At 42.1% G+C, this 11,680-nt stretch overlaps 1 non-coding gene across 1 annotated transcript; it reads right to left on the bottom strand.

Annotated features, from left to right (window-relative positions):
• Positions 1 to 11,041: 11,041 nt before the first annotated feature.
• On the bottom strand, positions 11,042 to 11,113 carry TRNAT-UGU (transfer RNA threonine (anticodon UGU)). The gene has a single exon. It is a non-coding gene; the product is annotated as a tRNA-Thr (tRNA).
• Positions 11,114 to 11,680: the final 567 nt, after the last annotated feature.

Consider the following 11,680-nt stretch of genomic DNA (forward strand, 5'->3'; position numbering starts at 1 on the left):
GGGTACAATACCTAGTATACAATAGCATTACCTATTATACACCAGTACAACCTACAATACACTACTCTACTTTTATTACACCATTAGTCCTGCTTCCCATTACTCTTGGCGGCCTCATCGTCAGGTGTGGGAGTCCAGACGTCAACCAACCTCATGGAAGGAGGGGGCTCAAAAAGGTCTAACTCCCCACCCAGCGCGCGTCCCGCAATGTGAGAGGGTCCGGCTTCCGCCTCAGCAGGGTGTGCAGGTGCACTAGGGTATAGTTGCGAGTATAGTACATGGACTTCCTCATGCAACGTATTGCAATAGACCTGCAGGTCGTCGACAGTTGAGCTAAGTTCCTTAATTCGGGCCTGAGCCCTTGCTTCCTTAGCACATGCCAGCAAACGGGACTGTACTGCCCAGTCAAGTGCTAAGTCCCGATCAGCAAGCTGATCCTGCAGGTGACGGATATCCCTTCTTAGTTCATTTATTCTATCTCCGTCTGCGACCCAAGCATCGGTCCTGTGTTGCAGCGCTGCTTGAAGTCGACTCACTCAGGCTTCAAGATCTCCTATGGGGTCATTACTCCCACTGCTACTGCTTTCATGTCGAGGGGCCAGTTGATGCCGGGGCACACCGATTGGTCCAGTTGACTTGCGCGCCGTTAGCCTTGTGCGTGGCGGCATCTTTCTAAGGGGGAAATGTTATTAGTATAATTCTTAGCATGATGCATGTGTAAGTACAGAATCAACCTTAGTCGATTCAACCTTCTATACATTGCACTCTTCCTATCTGGTCTTTAAGATAGACTCTTCAGAATACTTAGGTAAGAAGAGAAAAGAGTTTTTAGGTAAGACTTTTAAAAATCCTTTTGAAGATGCCTCATAATATCTGCAAAGAAGGGCTACGCTCCGATACCAGCTGTGACGGAACCTCCCAAGTAATTAGGCCCACCTACAGTTGTCCTTGTCCAACGGACTTCAGACAACCCTGTAGGTGCCCCTGAACTACTTGACAAGTTCGGTATCTTTCCTTACCTTACCAGGAACGATTCACCCGTCTTGCAGACATTACAGAACATCGGAGATAAAGAATTGCGGAAGCGATTACATAACTTACATTTATTTTAAAAGCAAGCTCAAGTTGTTTTATTATAAACCAGAACTAAAAGCGAGTGCTAAGTAGTAATATTATACAAACCAAGGGAGGCACAAACTCCTCCCGATAAGTTTTAAGCAAAAGATTTCTATGTGGAGGACCAAGTCCTCCCGCACTTCAGTCTTGTTTTTCCTCCTTAGGAACCACCTTGGCACAGAAGCAGCAGAAATCTGCTACTTCCTCATCTAAAAACAACGAAGGGATAAACCCTGAGTATGGAATTACTCAGCAAGTCTTACCCGACTAAAGAAAAGACTCTCAAGGGTATGCTGGTTATATGGGAGTCAAGGTAAGGCTTTTCAATAATCAAAGACTCTGTTTTGCAGAAATGCTTACTAAAGTGATCCTTAAAAATCGAGTTTTATTTGTCAAGTTAAGTAGAATTACCTGTAACTAGAGTTCTTCCTACCCTAGTTCAATCACTGGTCCTGCACTAGCCAATTTCTTAACAAAAACCCATCATCTTTAGTGGAATGCTACGTGTAAGTCAGTGGCCAAGTCTCCATAACCGCGGAGGTACGACGATCCGAATCGATTATACTCAACTGAGGATCTCCAATCACACGACATATGTAGCACTTAACCCTTGCATATGTCAACCCGCCACCGGGGTTCTTAAGACCAGATCAGGTTCACGCAAACCGAGAGCACAGATACACCACCGTCCAGCCTCTTGCCACGGAGGGTACACGCTACTCTCGCCACCGCTCCACGCCCATTTCGTGTTATCTTATTCTGGCCTTAGTCTGCCCGAGGCAAAGCTTACCCATGACGAGGCATGTGACCAGTTAAAGGGTCCTCGGTCAGCAGGCCTACATCGACAAGGTCCTTAATCGACTCAGACGGAGACACTACACCGAGACTCTCTTCTCGTGCAAGTCACCCGCCTGGTCTCAGCTTAATCATTTAACCCCAAAGGTTGGTACCTGGCAGAGGTACATCTTTTCCGATGTTGAATCCATCACGGCCGTGATGGATTCACCATCAAGTTTTATTTTCAAAAACATCCCACCCACTTTGCCAAACATCTTTTGTAAAACAAATCCTTTTATTTTTCTAAAGCAATACTAAGCATAGTAAAACCTCTTTGTAAAAACAGGGTTTCAAGGAGGGTAATCAAGATCAAGGAAGGTAATGCAGGAATTGTTTAATCAATCAACTCCTATCACCTAATGCAGCAAGCAAGTGAGAAAGATTTTAAAAACAGCAAGGGAGGTGGCAAATGCACCGGGGCTTGCCTTCATTAACAGGTGAGTCGGGCTCGGATCCACAAATATCGAAGTAGAAGCAGTTGCCTGCTTGAGAATCCGAGGGTGGTGGTGTCCTTTCTTCAGTGACTTCTATTTCTTCTTCACGTTCTAACATAACCATATATATATAAGAATGAATGCCATGTAATGCGCATGAGAGTGCGAAGATAATAAAGATTTATTATCTAAGTCTTGAATACAACTTTCCTTCACGGAACTCCGAGAACTTAGGGTTTCCGGAGTCGGTAAAGGAGTTCATAGGGCAGGGGGGTGGTTTTGGGTTCTAGTTATCAAATATGGTCCAAATCAACTCAAACCCTACCCAAGACTTCTAAATATTGCTTTAAGTTCCCATAAAAAGTTTGAGCATTTTTGGACTTACCATTTATTTTCTAAAAATTCATAACTAATACTTTTAACCACTTTAAATACCCTAAAATTTCTTATTTCCACTAAAAATCACAAAACTATTTTTATTAAATTCTAGGGAAAATAACAAGCCTAGGAAAATTGGTTTCATAATTTTAGGATTTTTCTGTAATTTTCTACAATTGTTTTAGCTCTGGAGTAAAAAGAAAAAGGAAACAGATGAATAGTACTGGGCTGATTTCAGCCCAGTCGGCCCAGGTCTACGCAGAATGCGCGGGCCCGTGCCCTGGCGGCTTTGCAGAAAGGGCCTCGGTTTCTTATCTATTTGGAGACAGGTTCTTCTACTATTTTGATGTGTCGCTGACAAATCACAGAAAGGCCCTTCCCTTTCTATTTCTTTACCCGACACGTCCTCGACGACGGCAGCGCACGGAGGAGCTCCGGCGAGCCACTGTACCGGCCGATTGAGGCGATGACCGGCGCGCCCAAGCGGCGGACACCAAATCCAAGCTACCCCGAGTAATTCCCCCAAGTTAATCGCACAATTGGTGACCTATTCTAGCCTGCCCACGAGAACCGCGAAGACCATGATCGTTTGGTCGTGTTCCCGACGAGTGGTGGTCTCTTAGTTCAAATTGGAGGCTCGGTAAGCATCACAGGGTGACAAGAGTGCTCAAACAAGGGAGAGTGAGGGATGAACGGGCCTAGAAAGGGCTGGCCGCGGTGAGTAGTTTCTTGCGGTGGCGGAGAGTGGATTTGGGGAGAATTCCAAATTCGCGGATTCCAGTGAACGACTGCGGCTGATTCGTGGTGGCTGGATAGCTTACTACCCTACGGAGTTCGGGGAGGGGTCAATTTATAGTGCTAGCGGGCGGTGGCCGCGAATTTCGAGCAAGACGCGCGGCGGTCGGAGGTGGAGAAGAATACTGGCGCACGCGAATTAGTGTCCTACGCCGTGGCAACCTCACCGGCGTTGATTTGACAGCAGTAGCGAGTTACAGCGACGCGGTGGAAGGGTTGAGCCACGCGACGCACGGCCGGGAGGCGGCGGTCGACGGTGAGCTTATCGGCTACAGCCGCAAAGCAGAAGGGCAGTCACGGTGAGTCACCGGAGTTATCCCCAGGGGATGGCTTTTACCTGGCGGCCTTACCGGGTCATCGGCGACGCGAATCCTACAGCGGTGGCGTGAATCACGGCGAGGGGTCACCGGCGTCGAGCTGTCCGCGCTGGCGTCCTAATCTGTGCACTGTACCATGGGGAATACCTCATCAGAGTACCTGACAGAGCTTCTTGGAGCTCAATTTACTCCTGATTTTGTGTGGAACCTATGCCAACTTTCTGCAGTAAAGTTATAGAGCTATAATCCAGTGATAACTTTGCTACAATGTGCTCCCACAAAAAGTCACTGGATCCCACTCAAAATCGAGCTCAAAGTTCATCCCATCACCCTGTTAATCTGAAATTCAGACTTCAGGCAGTCTGACAGTCCATCTTTGGTTGAAATTTTCTCCAAATTTCTCTTAAGAACATGGCTTAAACCCTTAAACAAAGTTGTTCTCCTATGTTTGGCCTTCAACTTTGATGTGGTCACCTAATATGAATTCTCACTATTTTGAAAGCTACACAGCCCCAAAGTTGGGCCTATAACCCTATTTTCAGACTTAGCATAGGAATCAAAATTGAGGTCCTTTTTGCAAATGAGTCCAAAACTTAGGGTTTGGCTTTCAAGTCCACATATTTGTGAACCAAATGACTTAAAACACTTATTTTACTTGGTTTTTGCACTTTAGCCCAAAAGTGGACTAATTTTGCACATAGGCCCCTAGGGTTTAGTTTTAGAGTTTTCCAGGGTTCCAATTAGGGTTTTTAGTGTCCCAGGGGTATAAATGTGATTCAACTTTGTTTTTGGGGATATTCTACAACTATTTCCCTAGAGCCTTTAGGTTTTCTCAATTTGGGTTAAGTTTTACCCCTTTAATCCCTATTTAGGGTAAAGCTTCCTATCCAGGGTCCTATTTGCAGAACATTAAAACAATACAACTTGTTTGAAATTTTTGCCTAGTGAATGCACTCTAGGTGTATCAAACATATGCAATGCCAATGCTTATGATGCCATGCTCAAGTTTTAGTTATAGTAACACCAGGGGTGTTACAGTAATTACAGGGATGCCTTTACAAATTAGGCCTGTAACATGCGGCGGCCACGCAGGGCCCGTTACAATGGGCCGGATCACACGTGGGCCTCTGTGCTGGACGATGCCGCACGGTGGGATGACTTCGTCGCAGGTCTTCGTCTGATGTCGTATGGGGCGAAGGGTGTCTTCGCCCGTTGTCTTGTCTCTGTTGGACCGACGGCCACGGCGAAGGCTTCGAGCGGAGGGTGACGTCTTCGCCTTCGCCCCAACAATGTGTGTTCATCACCCACTTCACAATAGAGCAACATGGTAACAATGAGTTGACGTAGTTGATCTGAAGTAGCCCATTTAGCAGCCTCATCAAAAGCTTCATACCATTCGTTATCATCATTTAGTAGACCACATGCTCGGCATGCTTCTTTAAAAGTTGGATGTAGTGTGTTGTTGTATGATTTGAGGTCCTCATAACTTGTAGCACCCTTAACAGTGAGCAACAACATTCGTAGGTAGTATTTTTCGCCTGCGGATGGATGGACGTAGTATATACGGCCTATTTTGCCTTCTCTTTGTTCTCTAGATTTCCAGCTCCTTGTTTTGTCGTCTCATCGCCATTTTGATGGGAAATCAATGTATGTTAGATTACGTGCATTTTCATTTTGTACATTAGTTGTAAACCACTCTGTCAACATGGTTTTTCTAAGGAAGTTTTCTGATAATATTTCAGACATGTTAGCTGTTGCATTGTAGGTGATGTAGTTCTCATTTGGTAGATGAACAGGCATTCTTTCAACTGCAGGGTAGTGTCTGTGAATTTCATACCCTAATATACGCCATGCAGAATCTTTGTCACAAAGATAACGGCTATCCAGATATTCTTTTACTTCATTCTTTGCATCCGTTGCTTCGTCATATGGAGCTTCTTTGCCATTTCTTAGTTTCTATAAATATGCTTTGCTGCAATCTGGCCCTTTTGTGACATATTTGAAGAGATATTTTATGAAGATGGTTTTGTTGCACCATTCAATATTAATATGAGCTTGGTAGATTTTCAATAAAGCCTTTTCGTATGGAACAACCCATCTATTGTCAAGCTTATTACCTGACTTAATGATATATCGACCATTGTTTGGTCGTTTATATGTGACAAACCCTTGATTGTCCAAAGTGGTTATTTCACAGAATTGCTTTGGATAGTTCTTTGAGCATTTGCCGTTCTTCATGCAAGGAGAGTGTGGATTCAATGAACCGCAAGGACCATGTATCATGTGCTCTGCAACTAAGCAATAAGCTAGAGGATCAACCAGCGGGTCTGGTATTTCAGCGTTGATGAATGAGTCTATCAGAGCAGGTGTTGGTTGCGTAGTGTCAGTGGAGACCCAAAATATAATATGTGAATGAGGAAGACCTCATTTTTGAAATTCAGTTGTGTATAAAACTGTAAAAAAATATTGGAACATGTGTTAGGATAACTTAAAATACATGAATGTGAATGATGTACATAAAAAGTATGCAATGTGAGATAGCAATGTTAGTGTACCTGCGATACATGGACCAAAAATTGATCCATTTCTTATATGATGTAATAACTCATTGAGTTTCATATGGTAAACACGAACAATGATGTCAGATCTTTCCGAAGGGGTTTGACCAGGCTGAGATAGACTTTCAAGTCTCTTGCCAATTTGGATTGCATGTGAACGTGAGGAAAAAATCTGGTGGTCCATGAACTCGACAAATAGCAATGCTGTCATGATAATTTTGGATCATGTAGCGTCTGCCTCCTGTGTGTGATGCTGGTAATATTATAGTTTTTCCCATCTCTTCACCGCTGATGCATCCACGGCTAACTGCATCTGTGATACCTTGAATGCTTTCCATCCGTAGATTCTTTTGATTATTGATTATATAGTTGAGTCTATTTTCATCAATACATGCTCTAGCATCTACTTTGGCTTGACTTGATAACATTGCATAACACAAATAAGGATTTGGTTGATTTTTTCTATAATGGAACTGGTAGCAATAATATTCTTGCATAGTTAAATGTTTTCGTGCATTTTGTCCGCTGGATGTGGCACCATTGTACAAAACTCCAACCTGGAAACCTCTCTCGCCAAAGGGAAAAAGCAGTGGGTATTGTAGAGCCATATATGCTGGGTGTAGTGAAGATATTCGCTTTACCTATTTGTTCTGAGTCTCAATAATAATATCACGTTTGAATGTGTCTAATGTGAAATCTCCGACAACCAGTATAGCTAATTCATCTGTTGTTGGCAAGTTATATTGGATAGGATCACCTTCCTTTGCTCTAATAAGTCTGATAGTGAATTCTTCATTCGGATTATCCGCCAAACGATCTCTTGCCATTCTGAATTTCTTCACGAATGGGTTATGATCATCAAGCATTTTAATTAAATTTCTTATTATTACAGGATCGAAATTGTCTTGGGTTCTGTCACCACTGTCTAAAGCATTTATTCTGTTTTGGACTTCATTTGTGGTGTCGTAAATATACAATTGAATGAACCTTGGAGGAGATCCATCGTCTGGTAACAAAGTTCCAATACGATGGTGAACTTGGCCGCAAAATTTAAAAAGAGGTGGACCACGACCATCATTGACAGAGTTATCTATTTGTGCTCCCATTGATGTAAAAGCAAATAGACAATTGTGCTGTCTAATATTGCGAATGAATTTTCTCGATGTGGCATCACCATCAAATCTTGCAAGAGATGCTAAAGGCTTAGGTCGAGGCTTGAAGGGAGGAATGCTGATTTTTCCACCTTTGCAGCAGTTGCTGTATCTCATAGATGAATCCTGTTGATTACTCCTGACCCTTTCAGCATACCAGAACACAGCATGACAATAAGAGCATTCGTAATCTGGTGTTCCGTAGTATGACCTATTTGGGTATGAGGCTGTGCAGTGAAATGATTGTGTATTAGTTATATTTTTTAAATTTTTTAGAAGTAGTAACTTTATTCGCTCTGACATTTGAGAGAGAATATGTGCATACCTTTTAATGCTTCCACATATTCGGTTGTGAACTGTCCAGTATGGAAATTCGTCAATGTTTTAGCTGCCAACCCTATTGTTTTTGCCTTTTATGATTAGAATAGGTCGTAATATGCTATAATTGGAACATAAATAATTTTGATGTGGAACTTACCTTTTTCTAGCAATTCGACTCTGATTTAGAAGATGTCGTCTTGTTGCCCTTGCTTGAGTGGCAGTTATATTAGGAGGATTATAGATGGCAGAAGCGCCTTTTATAAGGAAAAAAAGAGTCCATGAGCTTTCTTGTTTTTATTTAGGCGCCAGGCTAAATAGTGTGTATGTATTTTGGTCAGACTTATAGCCTTTTATATACTGAGTGAAAAGACTTACTGTGCCTTCTTTTTCTTCTTGGGGCATCACATTCATCAAGATATGGAATCGTCCTTACATCATTGCTAGGTGGACCGGATGATGAAAATGGCATGTTGTGTTTTCTTACATGTTTTTTCCTTTATTTTTTAGTCTACATGAAATCAAGAACACTTGAGAAGGTTAGAGTCAAGAAAGAGAAACACGTAAGTATGAACGTATATATATCTGGATTTGTAGGACTTAAGAAGGTTAGAGTTAAGAAAGGTAATCTTGTTTTGGATATGTATAGATCTGAGCGCATATATGTAAGCGCGTCTATATATTATATGCATATCTATAGCCACATTATATAATATCTGTGTATATATATGACTGTACACATGTACTTAGTCACTATATGTATTCTGTGTACATGTACATTTGTTTATGTACTTATGTATTTATTATAAGAATGCATGATGTAGGTTAAGGATCATTGAACGTATATGGAGAAGTATTTCGAATATGTACAATGTACTATATGTATAGGAGAAACTTACAATATCAGATGTATTGGTCCTGTTGGTGACAAAATATGCGCGCTATCCAAATCACCTGCTGATGGTGTTGAATAGTAAGTTGCTGATGGTGTTGAATAGTAAGTGAGTATTCAGAGATAATAATGAACAAAGTTGGATTCACATATGTAAGCTGAGGAGTCTGATATTCCTTTTAATAAGATATTCGTATGAGTTGTAGTAGGTAGTTTGATGAGAAATGTAGATAACCTTGAATAGCAATCCAACATTTGGTAAATATTAGGAAATAAAAAAATTGTTGAATAAAAAAAATGGAGTCGAAGTGAGCGAAGCTGGAGGTAAGCCCTAATCACCCTTGCACGGAGGAGGAAGTTACAACCAAAAACCTAACATCGAAGCCCTAATATCTAGCCATGTTCAATGGAACCAGAATGAGATGCAAAAGACAAAACCTAGCACGAAGAACACATAGCCAGAGAAGTCTCCGTACCTGCGGGGATCGTCGGCACGTTGAGGATTGGGTGTACTGGAGATGGTAGCACACGTCGGGAACACCACACGGCGGCCGTCAGTAACAGTACAGTTGCTAATGGGGAATGCGGCGCGATCTGTTGCTGGAAGAATCGTATGACGCAATGAACAGCGTAAACACGTGGAGAAGGATGGATTGTGAGGTACGCACCAGAAACAGGATCGTAGTTGCCGGCGATGGAGCGGACACTCGCGGGGAAGGAGGAGCAGCGGCGTTAGAGATGGCAATGGGTACCCGAAACCCGAAACCCGATGGGTTTTTACCCATTAGGGTACGGGTTTGGGTCAATTTTCATACCCATGGGTTTGTTAATGGGCATAAATGTATACCCGACGGGTTCATGGGTACGGGTTTGTTCCTATAGTACCCAAACCCGTGAACCCGTGGGTTTTTTAAACCCGACCAAACCTAGTGTATATTGTCATTTTATTTTATAAACGAACAACAAACTTGTTATCTACCTATTTACTTCCTAATTTTTATCAAATAGTGAATGTATAAGTAGTTGGTGAGAGTGTTGCTTGCTTGCTATTATATTTATTACTAGTGTTATATATGTGGTGGATGTATAACCTAGTGCAAGGTAACTTGATTATACAACTTATTATTTGTATTTAATTATCTCTATTAATATTTTTATACCAAATCATGAACTCATTGTTCATTACATAAATTTTGGACCATGATCTCATTAATCATTATGATACTCATTGATTATAAAAAGAATAAGCATATTGGACATAAAACCCGCGGGTAACCCGTGGGTACCCGCTAACCCGATGGGTACGGGTTTGGGCAAAATTTCAAACCCGTCATGGGTACGGGTTTTTTAATGGGCGTAAATATTTTTCACGGGTACGGGTTTGGGATAGCAAAACCCGGCGGGTTTGTACCCGTTGCCATCTCTAAGCGGCGTGCAGTAGGCTTCGCTTTCCAGATCTCCGCCCAGGCGCCCACAGAGAAGCTAGCGGGCCAACCTTTTTTTCCTTTTGACTGGGAACTGGCAGCCTTATGTGGAAGCGTCCCGTGGTGTGTCCAGCAGGCCACATTTTTTCCGTTTGACTGGGAACCTGGCAGCCTTGTCTGGAAGCATCCCGTGGACGGGAGAATCTCATATTCACGTGCTGCATCTTGGATGTACACGGCGAATCAAACGATTGAGAGAAATTTTGCAGACGTGGACATCTCTACCTGCCAGATTCCCTCCCCGCTTTATTAAAAGGAATAGCCAAACCAAACAAACACTTAATGATAATAATAAACTTTCAAATCCAACCGTTGAAAAGCAATACCGTGTGTCTAGAGAATAAAGGGACAGCTAGGAAGCTGTGGTTTGGATTTTGAAAACTGAAAAGATAAAAAATAAAACGAAACGGTTAAAATCTGTAAACTGAAAATGAAAAATAATCCAACAATTGGAAGGAAAACAATACCGTGTGTCTGGAGAAAAGGTTATTTTTATTAAGGAGTTGTGATTTGCACATTGAAATTAAAAACCGGAAATAAAGAGACAAGGATAAATCCATGAAAAGAAAAGAAAAAGGTGCAGAAAAAAGGATTTTTTAGCTCGGGAGTTAATACAACCAATTTTTTTAAATGTATAAATAATCCAACACTTGGCAAGAAAACAAGTGTAGAGAGAAAAAAAAGAAGGATATTTTTTATTACGAAGTTGTGATTTTGAATTTAAAGTCAAGAACTGAAAAAGACAAACAAAACAAAAAACATGCCCCCATGCAGGATCGAACTACAGACCTTCAGTTTACAAGACTGACGCTCTACCACTGAGCTATAGGGGCCTAATTGCTTCAAACTATTTTAAATATTTATAATAGGTTAGCCTTAACTACCGCCGGTCACCACTAGCTTCTCTGCGTTTACACCCGTCGGCCCGTGACAAAGCTAGCTAGCCATGGCGAGCGCTGGACGGTTCGAGCTGGACAAGCTGAGCGTGTACCAAGTACCAACAGCTCAAGGGGCTCAATACGGATCTCGACGTTCTCTAGGCTGATAATGGGCTCTAACTTTTATTCTACAAAATTTAAATATCAGATTAAATTAGAATCAAACCCTATTTTCATTCATTTTGAACTAAAATTAATGTATAATCTTAACAAATTATAAAGAACCATTTGGATCACGATCCATTACCACTCTTAACTATAAGACAACTTTACCAATATCAGGACCGCCGTCACCCGACTCGAGAGCGCCTCTACCGCGCTCCAATATCTATTCCTCTGCCCCAACGGCACGTACTGTCGTACTCCCTCTTTTGATCCCCTTGGTACCCACGTCTCTTGTTTCGTTTCCTCTTCTTTTCCGCGAGCATTTGATTGATGACTAACCTTTTGTGTCGGTGGTGG

The sequence above is a fragment of the Zea mays genome, chromosome 5 (genome assembly GCF_902167145.1).
Source record: "Zea mays cultivar B73 chromosome 5, Zm-B73-REFERENCE-NAM-5.0, whole genome shotgun sequence".
NCBI classification, from domain to species: Eukaryota; Viridiplantae; Streptophyta; class Magnoliopsida; order Poales; family Poaceae; genus Zea; species Zea mays.